This window comes from Podarcis raffonei, chromosome 4 (genome assembly GCF_027172205.1).
Source record: "Podarcis raffonei isolate rPodRaf1 chromosome 4, rPodRaf1.pri, whole genome shotgun sequence".
Taxonomy (NCBI): Eukaryota; Metazoa; Chordata; class Lepidosauria; order Squamata; family Lacertidae; genus Podarcis; species Podarcis raffonei.
In genome coordinates this window covers 77,300,570-77,319,107 of record NC_070605.1, presented here as the reverse complement: position 1 = coordinate 77,319,107, position 18,538 = coordinate 77,300,570, and the positions used below count along the sequence as shown (strand labels likewise).

The 18,538-nt window shown below is 40.4% G+C and overlaps 1 long non-coding RNA gene across 1 annotated transcript; it reads left to right on the top strand.

Annotated features, from left to right (window-relative positions):
- Window positions 1-820: 820 nt before the first annotated feature.
- Window positions 821-16,253, top strand: LOC128411804 (uncharacterized). The gene is made up of 3 exons (XR_008329914.1): window positions 821-911; window positions 1,299-1,322; window positions 15,967-16,253. It is a non-coding gene; the product is annotated as an uncharacterized LOC128411804 (long non-coding RNA).
- The last annotated feature ends 2,285 nt before the right edge of the window (window positions 16,254-18,538 follow it).

Genomic DNA, 18,538 nt, shown 5'->3' with positions numbered 1-18,538 from the left:
TATAATGAATTAAAATCTATATTAAGATTATACACAAATATCAAACTGAAAACTTATTTAGCATCCAGAATCCTTCAGACAAAACACCGATATAATTTGCTGAAAGGTGAACTATGGAGAAATAAAACGTTTTTTTATTCTACATTGGCAATAAATGCATTTCTTCCCCCTACAGAAGGAAAACTACCTGAACTTTCTATGGACTCCTGACAGGATTTGCTTTTCACTTTTGTTGAGGGAGGGGGGGATGGCTATTCTTTGTGAAATATTCCCACACATCCCTAATTTTATTTCTCAAAGCAATGCCACAAAGGATATGACCTCTTTACTCTTAGTAACCTTTCATGCCCCTGAATGGACTTGGACATTGGTGCCAGTCAACACAGCTTGATTTGCTATGGTAAGAATAAGATTATATCTAACAGCCTATGTCATTTCCAGGTTCAATAGGCACAGATTTAAACCTAGTCCTCCCTTTGACCCTTTGGATTCTCTTGAACTATTGCACCTTCTTTGACAACATTTGTGAATGAATGAATTCATGACGATTCAAGGTTATTTTAATGATAATAGCCCTCCCTGACAAAGGGAAAAGGAAAAGGCTAGTAGTTACTGGCACTAGTGCTTCTTCACCACAGCCAACTTCCTTTTTGACAGATTGACTGTGGAGTGAATTCCTGTTTATGGTCAAAGGCTGAAAGCTGTTGTGTGTCTGCGGCAGCACTGCTGCTACTGATCTGTGAACATGACATGCCTGATAATATTGCGTTGCCATGGGAACAACAAACATAGGGCAAAATTCTATTAGCTAGAGTGACTCAGTGAGTCAAACAGATAATGTGATGGGCCTGGCCAGATTCACCAACAAAGGCTGATGTGAAAGTTGTGATGAATTAACTTTGGGCTTGTTGGTTCGTCTTTCTTCTTTTTTCTTTTTTAAAAAAATACAAATTCTGCTTATTAAGTCCTCATATTTCCCATGTTTATTCAGTAGTTCTATTTCCGCAAAATGCTTATATACCAATTAGATAGCTCAATAAACCCACACACAGAGAGACATATTTTGCTTTAAAAACAAAAACGTATGTTCATTCATTTTTATTTTCAGCCAGGGCAGGTCATAAGCATGGAACCGTTAGGTTTAAGCTTTTACTTCGGCTACACATTCAAGGGAGTACTGTAAGTCCCATTGTGTGTGGTATACTTCTGAGTAAATCTACAAAGGGTTGCACTGAAATGGGTGCTACCTGTTTCTAACTGGAATTTCAGTTTTCTTTCTTTTTTGTATGTTTATTTAGACACCTTAACTGTGGGACTTTTAGGTAAGTAAATATTAGAGTTATCAGTAACACACAACTACAACCCATCAGGGTTTCTTTATTTAAAAAAATACAAGTATACATGAGGTAATTATCAATAAAACACTGTCAAAATCAGTAAAGTAATCATAGAGACCTAGATTATATGCTTGGGTAAACTTGCGGAAATAAAAATGTTTTCAGGTAGGCTATGGCAAAATGAAGAATGTATATTGAGTATGGCTCCAGCCTCTGATATTTTCTTATTTCTCTTTCTCTTTCTGAACTACATTTCCATACATTGAAAGCCAATGTTGGGTCCGACATTTATACCCGTGCTTCTTCTTTGAAATGTGTTTTTCAGCCTGCTTCCAATCTTCTTCTTTGGCGATCACTCGTAGCTGAATAAGATTGTCTTCCATAAACACAATTTTAACAGTGAGTCTGTAAGTGACTGTGGAGGCCAATTCTGGATCCACACGTCCTTCCACAGTGGGGACATAGGTTTCCAGGCAGGAATTGATCACGATGAGGTTTTGCCAAGTGTGTCTTCCTCTTAGTGCATTTCTCCCTTACGTCCTGAGTTCGAGCATCTTCAAAGCCCATGACACCTTTGGTAAAGGCTGTTCTCCAGTTGGAGCACTTGCAGGCAAGTGTTTCCCAATTGTTGGTGTTTATACTACATTTTTAAAAACTTGAGATTTTAAATTTGCCTTGAGACTGGCTTCCAATAAAGCTCTATCCAACACCCATGAGACTGTATCATTCAGGTGTTTGAGACTCATGTGGGTACCAAATGCAGAAAGGGGCAATCTACAGTGGGGGGTTAGCCTCCATCTTCTAGCTGGGCATCTAAGGGGCAGGGAGAGCTTGCATGTTCTAGAGAGCCCCTTCACACATTCCGTACCCATGAGTAACATACACCTTAATAGGGTGATGGGATAATCTAAAAAGGAAAAAGGAAAACGCCTGAAGAGCATGATCTATGAAGTTTGGATTTGGATTTGATATCCCACTTTATCACTACCCTAACATTCTCCTTTCCCTTCCTCCCCCACAACAAGCACTCTGTGAGGTGCGTGGGGCTGAGAGACTTCAGAGAAGTGTGACTGGCCCAAGGTCACCCAGCAGCTGCATGTGGAGGAGCAGAGACCCAAAACCAGTTCACCAGATTACGAGTCTACCACTCTTAACCACTACACCACACTGGCTCATAATATTTGCATAATATTTGAAAATTTCTTACCATGGGCCTACCCTCAACTGTATGCAGTATGTGAGGCCAGGATTATATTATCAGAGGTTTAGCTATGCAGACTGAACTGATCTATGCATTCCATCAAAGGAAGAACAAAAAGGCTTTTTTTTTTGCAGCCCCTCTACGGAAGCCATCCCGATCAAATCGACCCTAAGTGCCTTTAAAAATGGTGAGATCCTTGTCATTTCAAAGACATTTCCCATGTGCGGATCATCCCTCCAAAACAATTTTAATATCTGATTCATCAGGTTTCTCGAGCGTTACATAAAGTTTTTATAAAGTTGACAAAGGCTATTGATTCAGCTCCGATGCTTTTCTTACGATCCAATGCGCGAAGCACTTTTCTTTCTTTCTTTTTAAACTTTATGAAAATGTTAGAGATAGGGTGTTTTTTTTTAAAAAAAAGAAAAGTAAATAAATAAATAAAATACAAATAGAATTTAGTATGGGAGGCAATTTTAAATATTTGATGATATAATTAAGTCCTGATAATGGCCTTTTATTTTCAGATTAAAAATGCATGAGGGTTTATATCCTCTTCATCTTTATTAGACACTGTTTTCATTGTAATTATTTGTTACATATTTTCATAAACATCTCGTGTTAGCAGTGTGAAGCAGCAAAAATCCAATTAATTGTGATGGCTGAAGCATATGGCTCCCCCCCACACACACACACACATGGGGACCTGTGGTAGGTACAGAAGGTATGACAAAAGGAGGAAGGAAGCTCACCATCTTCTCTTATCCTTCCACCCTAACTGGTCTTCCTCCAGTTCTACTAAACACCTTCATATATGTTTAAGCTTGATTTAAGGAGCAATACCATTCCTCAACACCCAATGGCCACCATTTCCGATTTGAGAGGAAGGCATTTTCTCTCCCCCTCTAAGGCGAGGGTCATTCTTTTAACTTAAGGAAGTTCATGGAAGTCCCTTCATCTCCCCTGCCTCCTGAGAAAGCCTCCCCACGGATAGGGATTCCTCTTGGACAATGTAGTTTGTCAACAACAAATTGTCGCTGTCTTTTGTGTTGAATGTATGCTATATGGTAATTTATGGACCTAATAGGTATCTGAAGCCATTTGCCACTGTAGGTTTTATTTTGTTTTTTGTTTTTTATCTTATATTTTGGAAATGTACATTCAAGGTTTTTTCCCTTAAAATTTTTTTGGGGGGCCCCAAGAGAGTGGGGCCCTAAACTATAGCTTATTTAGCTTATACATAAATCCGGCACTGGGCAGGTAGCTGGAGGAGGAGGAGAACATGGGAAAGTTCCTTCCAAAAACTATGTTATCTTAAAGAAAGCAAGGTTGTTCCTCAGCGATCAAGCCTCTGTTTTGAATGCCCAGCTTCAATCTACAGCATCACCAGGAAAGGCTTGGAAAATCCACACCCTAAAGCATTCTGGGAAATGATATAGAATGAGTTGGAAAAAAATGTTCAAAACAACGTTTGTGACAAAAACAGAGACTTTTTTACTAGGAATATTAGGTGCAGAGATACCAAAGGAGCAGAGACAATTATTTATGTATGCGACGACAGCAGCACAGATACTACTGGCCCAGAGAAACCAGGAAGAGAATAACTTTAAGAAGGAATGGGGAAAATTAACATTGTACTTAAGAGAACACTGTAAACAAATAAAAACTTTGGCAGGAATCGGGTAGCGTTTGTAATGTACTGAAAGCTAAGGTAAAATTGGATTATATAAGAAAAACAGAGAAAATAAGTGAAGCAGTGGAAAATGGTAACCATGGAAGGGTGGAGGGGAGTCAAAGGATTCAGGGAATCCTAAATGATGATGATCATGATGATGATGATGATGATGTTTATTGTTTGAACTTGAATTTTCAATGTAAAATGCAATAAAAAAGATTTTTTTAAAAAAATAAATAATGGAATGACTGCTCCCCACATTAAACTGGGGGGCGCCCTTTGCGTGGATACCTGGAGGTCTCCACCTACCTCAGTCAGTTGTCCAATCCTGCCTGGGGGAAGCGTTGCCAAGGAGACCAGGCCAAGTAGGGGAGGGACTACCTGCCCTTGGAGAGCTGCTGCCAGCCAGTGTAGACAATAGAGTTAGATGGAACAGTGGCCTGACAGTTTTTTCTCTTGCCAGCTTAATAATCCAGGCCAATGGCTAGATTACAATCTTGACTTAAGTGGGATTTGCTCCTCCAAAAGTGCATTTAGGATTGTAGATTTGATAGTTTTAATTATAACATACCATATATATATATATATAAAATCTATTAGTATAATTTGAGACGGTGGGAGATAATTGGTGAGACACAGTGTTCTACAAAGTCCAAATGATTTTTTTAAAACTCTCTCTCTCACACACACACACACACATTACAATCAAGAAAGGTATGTTTTGATTTGAACCTCAAAAAGTGTTCTCATGTTGAAAAGTACAGTGCAGCTAGGCTATCATCACAGAGTCCTGAGAATTCAAAAGTTTCCCCAAATTTATTACCTCACTTAATTTGCTGCTCTTACAAAGGGAGACAAATTGGTGTGTTTCACTGCCGGTGCATCCCTGAACTCATCATTATGCATCGTCTTGGATAATGTACAGTATTTCATATTCCAGGGACAGGATATATCATTGTTCTTTTGATGTTATATCATATTGGATGTATGTAGGGAATGATGATTTCAACTGTGAAATGTAAATTTGGCTTATGGTGTTCTTGCTGCCTATGTGAATGTTAAATATACATTATATAAATGTCATATAAAATTCACAATTGCTCATAACAAATGATTGGCTTAGTGGGAGAGTGAATACCAGAAACTTCTCGCACTATTTATGAAAAGAAAAAGCCTAAAAGGAGAGAGTGGAAAATAAATAATGCATAAAGAAATGCAATAAATATGAATAAAGAATTAAAAACAAACCAAAGGTTTTTTTGTACGATGCACAAATCTTTGTAGATCGGAATCACTCCAAAATAAGAAAACAAAACCTACCTCTGTCAGCAACTTGGTTGTTTGCTTATTGCTGAAGGACACAGTGGAGACAAATCCAGGTCTGTTGACTTATTTAGGTGCAAGATGTCATATGGAAAATATTTTGTGAAATTCTTTTGCTTGTGTGTGAATCTCAGTGGCCAAGTGTGCACTTTGTGTGGAGAAGATCTGAGATTGAATTGTAGTTGCGCTGATCCCCTCTCATGCACCCAAAGGCCAGACAACTAAGAGTTTCTGGGTTGTGTATGTGTGGGAGAGAAAGAGGTTTTCATTAAAATATTTACAGATGGTATTTTATCCATACGGACTCCAAAAGGTTTACAAAGCACACATTAAAGCAATTGTAAGCAGCAAAACATATATAAAACACAAAACCATTGAGCAATAAAAGCCCAGTAGCAAAAACCAGCTATCAACCGCTTAACTAAAAACCATCAAATGCTGAGGAGAACAGAAATGTTTCTGCCACCTGTGCAAAGTGAAGCAATGAAAGGACAAATGGAATTTCACTCTGTAATGGGTCTGTCACAGGTTTCCACCAACCTATCCACCTCTGGTGCTGCAACATAAAACAGGGCCTTCAAAGAAGATATTTATCATTCAGGCGCATATGACTGGAGGCAGTCTTTTACTTATCCTGGTCCCAATCCATTGAGAGATGCATATGGAAGTACCACAACCTTGAACTGAGTTCTTACATGTTCTACAAAACGAACGCTAGAAAGCAATCTGGTCACAACATGTTGCACCAGCTGCAAATTCCGAACAGATCAGTCCCATGTAGAACATGCTGAAGCCAGAGTTGACTAAGGACTCGGTTGTTCTCGTCAGATTCATCTTCTCTAGGAGAGTACTCAACTGCTGCACCAGCTGAAACACGTGAGCATCCTGGAGCAACGTTGGACCCAGTGTCAGGGACTGTGCAGAGGAGGATCCTGACCCTTCCAGGCAGGAGGAAGATGAAGACAGCATAGATTTACAACAGAGGTTTGAGGGATGTCACAGCTCAGAGGCAGATGAGGGGGAAAGTTCAGAAATCATGGGAAAGCCAGAACAACTCCTGGCCAACTCGTTGTCATTAGAAAGCATTTCAGACCCTCCATCTCCCAGAACCCAGAGACCGACCCTTAAAAGTAGGAGAGCAAAGAGCTCAAAGACAAAGGGTACGTAGCAGCACGTGTAGAGGATGATGATGACAAATGAGGAAGTGGGGTGGAGATTCACTTGGGGCAAAGCCATTATCCAAAAGGCTGGGTTCTATAGCCTCTCTCTGTAAAGATTGAAATAAAAAAAAACCTGTAAGAAACTTTATACTTTCCTGGGCAACCAGCATGGAGCTGCTGGCAGCATCCTGACACCCAGAAACACCCCTGGTCCTTTCAAAGGAGTACAACCCCATCTGGAGCAGGCTGTGCTGACAAACTGCTGATCAAGTTGTCTATTAGCCAACAGAACCTCTTGCTCTTCAAGATGGAACCTCACATTTTTAGTCCTCGCCTGATCCATTACTGTGTCTAGGCAACTGTTCAGGACTTTGATGTCCCCTTGGAATCAGCTGAAAAGGAGAGATACAGCATGATGTCATTGAGATAGTGAAAGATCCAAACCCAAACCCTCCATTAGGCAGAGAGAGAAGTGGCCACTTCAGGGAGCAGATCCTAAGAGTAGGGATGGGTGGATCTATATCTCTAGATCTCTCATTTTTTCCACTCATCCATTATCCACATTTCCACACCAGGTTGAGATTTTTAAGAAAGAAATATTCACCAGCATTTTAGTATGGACATCTCCTCACATACAAGTGTTTGTATGCCTTCTTGCCTAATATACACATTGATACAAAGGGGTTCTGCCTAAAATAATGGAATTTTGTATGTTGTTTTCACCAATATATGCATTTTAACGGGCACTTTTCCAGGTTATGCATATTTGTTCACCTTACTTGGCTGGAGAACTGCACTGCAAAATTCAGAGATTTAGTGGGAGGCTATGGTTTGGTTCTCATATTATTTTGGGATGTGCAGGGTAAACAGGTTTGCCTTGAAACATGAACCAAATCAAAATTCTCCCCTACCCCTAGCTAAGAGGCATGGTGCTAGTAGGGCTGTGTGTATCACACAATTTCCCCGTGCCCTCTAAGTTAGTCTGCTGCTCTCAGGTGCAGTGGAGGATGGCATCCCATCACCACATTGCGGTAAGATTCAGGCATCAGTTAAGATCAGGCATCCCCAAACTCAGCCCTCCAGCTGTTTTGGGACTACAACCTGCATCATCCCTGACCACTGGTCCTGTTAGCTAGGGATGATGGGAGTTTTAGTCCCAAAACATCTGGAGGGCCGAGTTTGTGGATGCCTGGTTTAGATAGTTTTTGTATGTGGAATGTGTGGGGAGGGATTTTGCCTCAGGCAGCAAAATGCCTTCATTCGGCCCTGATCCTCTTTGAATTTGTCTAGTCCTCATTACATTACATTTTATGGCAGCAAATTTCATAGTTTAACTATGCACTGTACTACATTTTATTGTCTTAAGTCTTCACACATTCAGCTTTGCTCAATTTAACCAAGTTCTAGTACGATGAGAGAGAGAGAAACTTCTCTCAAACCACCGTGCATAATTTTATAAGCCTCCTTTGTGGTGGTTGATTGGTATTTGCTGTTTTACTGTGCTTATTTGTTGTTTTGATAGGTTATTTTAACAATTATTTCAACTATGTATTATTAATAGGGAGTTAAAGTGTAGAATATTAAAATAACTACATTAAATTAAAAGGAGTCACCAGGCAAAATGGGGGGAAAATGTGTGCTTTTTTAAATGGCTGATTGTTTGACTTTACATAGTGATGCATATCTCTGCATTACTGTAAACCGTTCGTGTCAGGGAACTGCCATCGGAACTAGCGGAGGAGGCGAGGCTCCACAGCGATGCTGGAGAGGGGCCAAGCAGGGAGAGAGGCAGGTCTCCGGCTGGGGAAGAAAATCAGCGCAACACCAGGGATAGAGGGGGGCCGATGGGGGAAGCAGAGACGAGGCTCCAGGACTCTTCGCAGGAGACCAGCGAGGAGAGCACAGGTCCTCCGCTGCCCACACCCACCCTGCGCAGAAGACTTCCGCGCAGGGAAAGTAGGCGGCGACTTGGCATCAAAGAACTTCTTTGCTGGAAGAAGTTCAAGAAACGCCCACTGACGGATTCTGCCAGCGACTGAACAGCCACGGAGTGGATGGCTGTCCAGTGAGAAACGGTTTAACCAGGCAACCTAGCCCAGAGCGGCGGTAACTTACGCACAAGCAACCCCTAAAGCCATTACAGTTCGCTTTGTAGTATAATAATAAACAAATAAAAGAAATCAATGGAGCCTTTATAAAGCGCAATTGAAAATCTTTGCAAAAAAAGCTTTTGCAGGAACTGTTCCATATGGGGAGTATGTGGAGGGAAGTGTTATTGGCCATTGCTATTTTTAGTTCACAATGTTTATCATTTCTATAGCCTGCATTGTCAATAAACAGATTCCTGCTTCTCTCTTTCAGCTCTTGGCTTTGTAGCAAGTGAACCCGTAAATATACCACAAACTTGCTGTCTGCCCTGCAGCAGTGGTAATATTTGCTGCTGTGAACTTTGGGGAATTATTCCATTCAGGGCTGAAGTGTGGGCCTTTCCTCAATGCTTCTGCAGCCCTTCCTCCAAGTGAACCCAAAATAGATGCCCTCCTAGGTTTCAATTCTCTGCTGGAGTTCACCCAAACTGGTCCTCCCTCCATGTTCCTTTTCATGGAAAGAGCTGCGCACAATTCTTGAAATTCTACACCTTCCTCGCGGACAGATCAATTGGAGGAACCATTTCACCACATTTCTCCAGGAGGCAGAGAAATCCTCCAAGACTGTCTCCAACATTCTGGTTTTGGTAGCACCAGGGCTCTAGCACTAGCAGATGGGTGAGATTTAATGTTGTGCAACAGAGGAATCCACTAGAACTAGCTCACCTGTAAGTGACTTTAACTTAGCACTACATTGGACACAACACTTTGCGACTGAACCCAGGGCTAAAGAGATTAGACACATGTGTTTGTTTGAAACGGGGCCATTTGCATGGGAAATGAGATGTGTCAGAAGCCAAAAGATCTTAGTTTAAAAAGGTGTCTTTAAAGATGGTGCTTGTTTGTTGTAATTTGGTTTAAGGGTTTAATACTGTGTTGTAAGTTGCTTTGTCTCATGTTTGTGAGTAAATTGACCAATAAATATAAATAGTAACAATTAATAACCATAACAAAAAACAGAACTTCATAATAAAATATTGCAGCAAAATACACCAAATTTAAAAAATACAATAAAAATTCATTAAAACATTGTAAATTTGTAAAATCCAGCATCAAATGGCAAAGAATTCATAAAATTAATTCTCTAAAAACACTTGACTGAACAAAAATATTTCCAGCCTCCCTTTATAAACATGCATTGGCTTGAAATTCCTCTGCGATAAAGTGAAATCTTATTTTTTTTTCCCTTGCAGATATCAGCTTAAAGTGTTTTAGATTCCATTAAATGTAATATACTTGAGAGAAAGTATAGGTATGCCTTAAAAGTTTCATTGTTTCTTTTGCTGAGGTGCCACTGATTATACCTCCAGAAAGCCCATTTTATGGACAGAAATGACTGACATGACCCGAAACCAGGAAGAAGGGACGTTGGATAAAAATTAGAGATATTAAGGGAATTTTTTTTTGTTAATTTTGGAATTAGTGTAACATCAATGAAATATCAGGGAATATGTTGGAAAGGAACCAAATTGGCTTTAGCAGAAATGATTTAAGGAGATTTTGAAATTTTAAGATTTTTAAAGATAAGATAAGGTTAAAAAGATTAAGGTAAATTGAATAACAGATTATATTAAAAGATGGAAAGGTTACGTTGAATTAATTGATAAGATAGATTGTGAAGATTAATCATTTAAATTAAAATTGAGAAACATGGGAAGAATTTGCTGGAATAACGAATTAAACTAGAATACAAAAAGGGAGGTGTGAGGAGGTTCAAGAAATAGGCAAATGGAAAGTTGTAATTTGAGATTTGTATTTTTTCTTTTTTTTCTTTTTTCTTTTTTCCTTTTTTTTTGCTGTATTTTTCTGTTTTTCTTGTTTTTGTTTTTGTATTGATGAAATTCTGAATAAATATCATTTAAAAAAAAAATCAGAAAGCCCATTTTAAGGTATAGCAGCTGAAGATCATTCCAGGGAATAATGTACACTTTCATACTGTATGTATAATTTTACTTACTTTTGCATAAAGTGCAGGATGGGTGTTTGAGAGGCCACTTTGATGTTATAAGCACCTATTAGCTGAAAAAGCATCACCGGGACATATATAAATAGTATATTCCCCCCCTTCCCCCCCACACCACATATTGAGACAGATATTCTAAAAAGATTTGTGTCAAAGCAAGCCTTTGATTTTGAAAATGTACATAGATTTGATTCTTTTAACACTGGGTGGTAACTGTTACCGATGGATAATACAGAAAACTCAGAAATTATTGGGAAGTGATTTGGTTCATTTTGAATACAGCTTTGAGCTCCAGTCTCCTTCAGTAGAAGTGGCAAGATCCTGAGGTGAGAGAGAAGACCACTCCACTTCTAGGAATGGATAAACATGGTAATTTCAGCTTTCCTCACTCCCTCATTTGTCCTGTAATAAGCTCATTTCTCCACATTTCTGCACCAGTTTGTGATTTTTTTTAAAAAGTCCTCATGAACATTCACCAGCATTATATTGCACACATTTCCCATTATACACATTTTCCTATGCAGTTTTGCCTAATGCATAAATTTTGGCAAGCCATTTCCCCTGATATAATGCATTTTTGTATGTTCACAGCACTGAGATATGCATTTTTACACACACTTCTGCCTAATATATGTTATTTGATTGCCCCACAACATTCAGAAAGTGCAAATTTGAAAGAACAGCTACATTTTTTGTTCATGTGCTGCTTCTGTAAGTGCAAATTAGGGGGTTTGAATGAATATATGAAAATCGAACCAAATTCCCCCCCCACTTGCTACACACTTCAGGTGGAAAATACAGGAATGGAGGGAGGGAGGAAGCACATCTGGAAGAATGAGTTTTACCCAGCTCTTTCTGAGCTGTGCTGTTTTTCTCCTTGCAAATTTCTTTTTTAAGAGACAGGACTATATCCATATAAAAATCCCCCATCTGTATTCTGAAGCATTGCAGTTCATTTTACCATCTTCGAACTCTACCGTCTCGTTCTGTTGCACGTGTAGGTCCAATCAAGTCATCATAGTCAAATATATGCTGGAGAGCTCTGATGCAAGCTGCTATATAAAGGTGTAATCAGATGTGCATAATTAGTGTGTCATCAGCTATATGAAACTGTAGAGCAAGGAGAAGTTACACTTAGGGTCCTATGTGTGAGATATTGTAATAATGAATAGAAAGCTTCTCATTCTGGGCGACACCTTGTCTTAGCATCTATTGTGAGAGTTGTTGCAAGCAGAATCCCTGATCCTTGTGCAGAATAGAAATGAATATGCTCTCCACCACGAGAAAGAGTTCCGAAAGGTTTTGCTACAAACTGCCTTAAACCAGTTACAAAAGAAATGTTCCAAATACAAAGTAGCACATTGCTCTTAAAAAACTAGCAATGCAGTCTAGTCTTCTTTACTTCCTTAATGCAGCCAAAGAACAAGCTACTCTCTGATCCCAGAGAGAGAGCCTATGCAAGCAACTTGCTTATGGAACAATGCTGAGCTGAATCACTGGCGTCATCTCCTGCTGAGATCACTACTTGGGTTTCCAGGGATGGATCATAATTTAGGTTAAACACTCAAATGGAAACCTGCACCCTCTCCTGCCGCATCAGCTACAGTTAAACTTCTTTTGTCTAATGCAAACCTATCTTTACAAAATGCAAACTTCTGCATAAGTTTCCAAATACATTGCATACAAACATGCACATTAAACTTATATCTTTAACATCTATTTGGATCTGTTGCTTTCTGTACTCCTGGGTCCCTTGGGGCATTTGTATGTTTCTCACCTGCGATTCTGTAGCCTCCTCATCTGGAGCCATCTTTCAGGAAGATCAGGGCTTGCTCTACCATTAAGCAGAGTGGTGTGACTGCCTCAGGCGGTAGATGTTGGGAGGCATTGGTGAAAGTCACCTGGCCATTCCTCTCTTGTGGGGGCAGAACTGCCTGTGGCACATAGTCTGCTCTGTAAAACCCTATACCAGGAGTTAGGAAGCTCCATCCCACAATCCTAATTAGGCCTGATAGGCCTTCCAATTTGGCCCACAAGGCCATTTTTGCCAAGTCATGCCCCCAGCCATACCTGGGTCAAGTAACTACCTGGCTTAGCCAAAAGGGGCTTGCAGCGCACCCGCAAAGCCCTGTGCCAAAGACTTCACCAGGCCCTCTAATCATCTGATAATTATTGTTCAGCAGCTTGCAACTGGGCTTCACAAGACCTGAGAATCGGCATCTTGCAGGATGCTTTGAAATACCTTTTGTAGGGAACAACAACAAAAAAAGGTACCTGGCACCATTTCGGCATCAGGTGATTGACAGGTGACTAGCCAAACCCATTTATCAAACTTGGCCTGCCAGGAATGGGAGGAATAACCACCTGCCCTGCTGGTATCACTCAGTTCTCTACCCCTCCCCTAAACTAACCTGCTGCCCTCAGGTGCAGAGGATGCTATTCCATCACCAGTATTGAAGTAAGTATAGGGAAATGCCATACTTCAGTGATGCAGCATATGCTTTGCATGCAGAAGGTCCCAAGTTCAATCCCTGACATCTCCAGTTGGACTGGGAGGGAACCAGCCCTAAAACCCTAAAGTCACTGGCAGTCAGTGCTGCCAGTGGGCAGATGATTTGACTCGGTATAAGGCAGAGTTCCTTCGTCCCGTGAAACTGCTAGTTCAGCTGGCTCTTCTGCAGATGGAATGGAGGATGTCATATTGTTTTTTGCTTCAGGCGGTAAAATGTCTTGGGAAGCCCTAAAGGAAGTAGTCTCAAAGTGCTTATCAAGGTCTCCTAGCTGCTTTGACAGGAAGGTTTCAGGAGATGACCAAGTTGTTTCATATAGATAGGGTGTGTGAGAGAGGGAGAGGGAGAGGGGGGGAGAGAGGGGGGGATTGGGGAAGGGAGAGAGGGAGAGAGGGAGAGAGGGAGAGCGGGAGAGCGGGAGAGAGAGAGAGAGAGAGAGAGAGAGAGAGAGAGAGAGAGAGAATGAATGAGAACCTAATGGGGAAGAAGGCAGAATGCTGTTTCTGTTGGCAAGAGGGTGATATCAAAAACTGGGAGTTGTGGTGAAATCTAGAAGGAAGACATAGCTGCTTTCTTGAACACTGGGCAGGAATACCCCCACTGTGACATTTTGTTGCGGGATCCACTGTGGAACATGAGATTTGGTACTTCAGAATGACTTGGCTAAAAAGGTAAAACTGTGAACAAAATCTAGCCTAGAATATATAAATATTAAGTGAGAGAGAGAGAGAATATAAGTATGGAAATGAGAAACTTGTGAAATATAACTTGAAATGTACTGGAAATGATTCACACAGGTATGCAGTCTATAAATAAAAACCAAAATCACACACTATGCTTCTCTATATATTACATAATAATTTAGCATTCTAATTATCAATACGAATTGCTTGGAGTAAACTGGTTGCATTTAATTTATTTACTGCATACACAATAACATTAACTCACCAGTTTATTCCCAGTTGTACCTCCAATGATATTTGAGTATTTCAGCAAGATTTTAATTGATTTTCATAGTAGCTGGTTGTTAATAGGATAATTTGTCAGTACAATAATAAAACAATTGTTTCCACAGCACTGTGAGTTCAGTTGATCAGATAACAAAGTTAAGTCGAGTTTCATTAATTGAAGGCAGGTGTAGGATTTTCTGGATGAAAGATACAAATCCCCATGGCCCTCTGAAAATCGAGATCAGAGGTCACTTAAAAATTAGTTAAGCATGATGGACCAACATTGACCTATACAGGTGTTCCAGCTTTCTTTCTGGGTATCACTTCCTGCACTCTTATTTAAACTCTGGCAAAGCCCATAGGTCAACATATGTCTTTCGAAGTCTGCATTAAATTAAAAGCCAGTTGAGAACTGCCTTAACTCCCAATCGCTTCTTTGCGGGCTCCTGGAAATATTACCCACAGTAACAAAAACGTTTCAGCATTTCTCTGCTTTTGTGCGCCCTGCAACCTAAATGGAATTGAAATACTTTGAAAAAGATCACTAAGTATTAAAGAATATTATTTCACAACGTTCTCATGGCTGAGGTCAAATGAATGTATTGATGTATATGCAATCCCAGGCATATCTACTCACAAGTAAGTTCTGGTCACTTCAGAGGGGCTTACTCTCGGGTAAATGTGTGTGGGATTGCACTTTTGGAATTTTCCCCATTACCTTATGATTCAAGTCCTGCCACTGGATTTTGCATGCAGAGAAATGTGAAATGAATTTTGAAGAAAATCTGAGGGACTTCTAGGGAAGGCAATGAATTGCAGTAAGGGTTTGGCAACCATGTATCTTCACCAGCTCTTCCATACGAAATATGAAGCAAATTTGGAGGTTCCCATTTAGGTGACATTTGTTTTGATAGCATAGTAGGGCACCAGATTAAGCCCCAAAACAAAATCTGAAATGACTATCAATAAATATTAAATAATTATTTGACTATATTATGATGGCTGAAGTTGAATGAATGTGCTATAGTATATTGTGTCTGTTGTAGGGGAGGAGCCAAAGCTCGGTCATAGAGCATCCAATTTGCATGCAGAAGCTCCCAGATTCAGTCCCTGGCTTCTCCAAGCTACAGCTAGTTTGAAACCTTGGAGAGGGGCTGCTGGTTTGTATCAACAATGCTAAAATAGATGGACAAATTGTATGGTTCTGTGGAGGGCAGTTTCCTGTGCTTCTCTGGGTATTCTACAAATGATGTATGTAAGCAATTTCAATGTTATAGTGATACTTTGATTCTCAAACTTAATCCATTCCAGGAGTCCATTCGACACCCGAAACGGTTCAAAAGCCAAGGGGCGGCTTCTGATTGGCTGCAGGAAGCTTCCTGCACTCAATCAGAAGCCGCGTAAGCCACGTTGGACATTCGGCTTCCAAAAAATGTTCGCAAGCCGGAACACTCACTTCCAGGTTTGCGGCGTTCGGGAGCCGATTTATTCGGGAGCCAAGCCATTCAACTACCAAGGTACCACTGTAGTTATTTAAAAATAAATGATACTAGCAACATATAAATAGGCCTGCTGCCTAATTTTTTGGGTTAATTTACCAAACCAAGGGATTGGGGGGGGTGAGTTTAATTTTTGTTCATAGTTTTTGAAACAATAAGCACCTCTTCTTCCTTTATCTTCTCATTAGGTAATATCTACAGGTAATATTGGCATGTCCACGACAAATAACAGTCCTTCCCTTGCCCTGGAAACAACCAAAAGTCATATTACATGAATCTAGGCTCTTCCGAACTGTTTTTGCTGCTTTGAATGACATCCATTCCTGGGCATTTGCATTATGAACATTCGATGTAATTGGAAAATTCACAACATGAACAATAAGGAAAGCCGGGGAGAGATGTCTACATTCATTGAATTTGGAGCAGCTCAAGTTGGGGCAAAAATGGAATTTATGTGGCACTTCTTTTAAAACTCATTAATATTCTGATTGAAGATTTGACATGGTTTGCTGGCAGGAAAAAGAGTCCCAGCTTTAAAGGAGCAAAACCACGAAAAGCCTTCTAGCTCTGCAAAATGCAAGCTGGGTTCTAATTCTGGGGGGAATTGGCTCTTTCTGGGAAAATGGGCTCCATTCAACCCATGGAGAAGTAACAGGGACCAGCTTCCTGACATGTGTGGAGGCAAGTTGGACAAAAATACTCACACCAAGGGCATGAATTTACATTACCTTTCTGAGATTATGCTGTGAGAAGTAACTTTGAGTACCACCATTTGGGCATGTCAACAGAGAAGTCCTATACATGCCTACTTAAAAGCAAGTCCTATTGAGTTCAATTGGATTTGCTTCCACTTAAGTTTCTACACAGAAATAGTTGGTCATTTCCCCTCCTTTACTGCCACTAGAGTAGAATCAGAATAATATCCATATCCTTGAATGGGGAGGTTTTCAGTTGAGGAATATTTATACAGCCAATGCAGAATGAGGCCGCTGGTTGTAGTTAATTGGGTATGCAGAAGGTTCAGGGCAAAATGTGCCTTCAGATTCAATGGAGCCATGATAGTCAATCCACTAAGCACTTCCTAAAAATTATATCTCCCCTTTTTTTTTTTTACTTATGTGTTTCCTTGTGCTAATGTTCACAAGAGGTATACTCCAAAATCCACACATTCAATTATTCCCAGGGGACTACATCTTGTTAAAATGCCCAGAATCTTAGAATCATTTCAAAGATCTCCAAAGACACCAGGGCAGAGAAGACTGCAGTGGTATCAATTTATTGTCGTCATTTGCATCCTTCACAAGCCAACTCACATCAGAAATAAAGACACCGCTTGGATCCTGAAACGCACAGTAGTTTCAAATTAACGTTCTGCATCACATTTTTAGGAGCGCTTTGGTCTTCCCTGCTGATGCGTGGCACTAATTTCCAAGTGCCTATAATTGTTTACTAGTGGGAGCCAGACTTTCTTTTTCAACTTCAGTCAATTATGAACGTTCATTCTTAACTTGCTGTACAAAGCTCTGTTATTGTGGTTGGTGGTGGTTGTTTTTCCAGCGCCACTGAAATCTATTCCTTTAAAGTTCATTTGTCAAACCAATCTAAGCCTATCCTGTGTGAGAGCAAAAGGAAAGTGAAGTCATCAGGAGAAAAAGAAAAGTGTTCTTTGCTTGTTTGTTTCTACATCAGAGCATTATAGACATTCATTAACTTTGGAAAAGGGGAGAATTTCATTTATTTATTTGTTTGTTTCACACTGCTAGCATTTCCCCCCCACCCCTCCTGACTATAAGACTGATCACTGAAAGGTTAAAGCAACATTAGTTAGCTCTGTGTCAAATACTGTAGAAATTAAATCTTACATCATGGCTTCTTGATGCACAAGAGACGAAGCATGGTAGCCAGGAAAGGAAAGGAAAGATGGATCAAAGCAGTGGGAGAAGCTGTGGGACAGCTTTTATATGTACAGAGCACCCACAAGAGGAGTAAGGCAACATGGATAGTACTTGTCCATGACTTGGATCTTAGGAATTATGGGCACTAGGAGGAGGAGATGATTTGACATGCTAACACTAATTCATTCCTGCCTTTGCATATCTTTCTCCTTGCTCCACAAAAGTCAAAGAAATCATTTGCTTGAGTTCTATAAAATAATGCCAGGAACCTGCAGGAGAACCACAGCTATGGGACACACTCATGTTCTTCAGTATCACCAGGATCCCACAGCTAAAATACATGTTTGAATGTATCAAGACCTAGTTGGCTTTAGTGATGGAGGGTGTGTTGTAAGAGGAATGTGGAATGTGTGGTCCTTAGATCTCCAGTGACAGTGGTTAGAGGGAGCTATCTGTGAAGAATGCTCTTTGTGAAACCAGGAAGAGGCTGGAGAAAAAAGGAAAGTGAGAATGGTTTGGCCAGTTCTGAAAGCTGAAGGTTGCTTTTGTGCTAGAGACAGGAGATGTTCCCCTCCCCAGGCCTTGGAGCTTTAGCTATTTTGATCCTTGTCCAATAGAAATGAAGAGACAACTTTGAACCAGCCCTTTTAGCTGTTCCAACGACAGGTAGCAGATCATAATGTTTGACCCCATGCTGTGAAGAGCTTCGCCTTCGAACACAACTGTTAAAGACACAAGAGCAGCCCAGAACATCCCTCCCGGTCAGTTGGCAACCCTAGCATTGAGAGTTGTTCTGCGTGGGCTGGTGACACAGTAACAAAGAGACAGAACAAATAGCGCAAAACATAGTACAATATATCATTCCATCCACAGTCTCC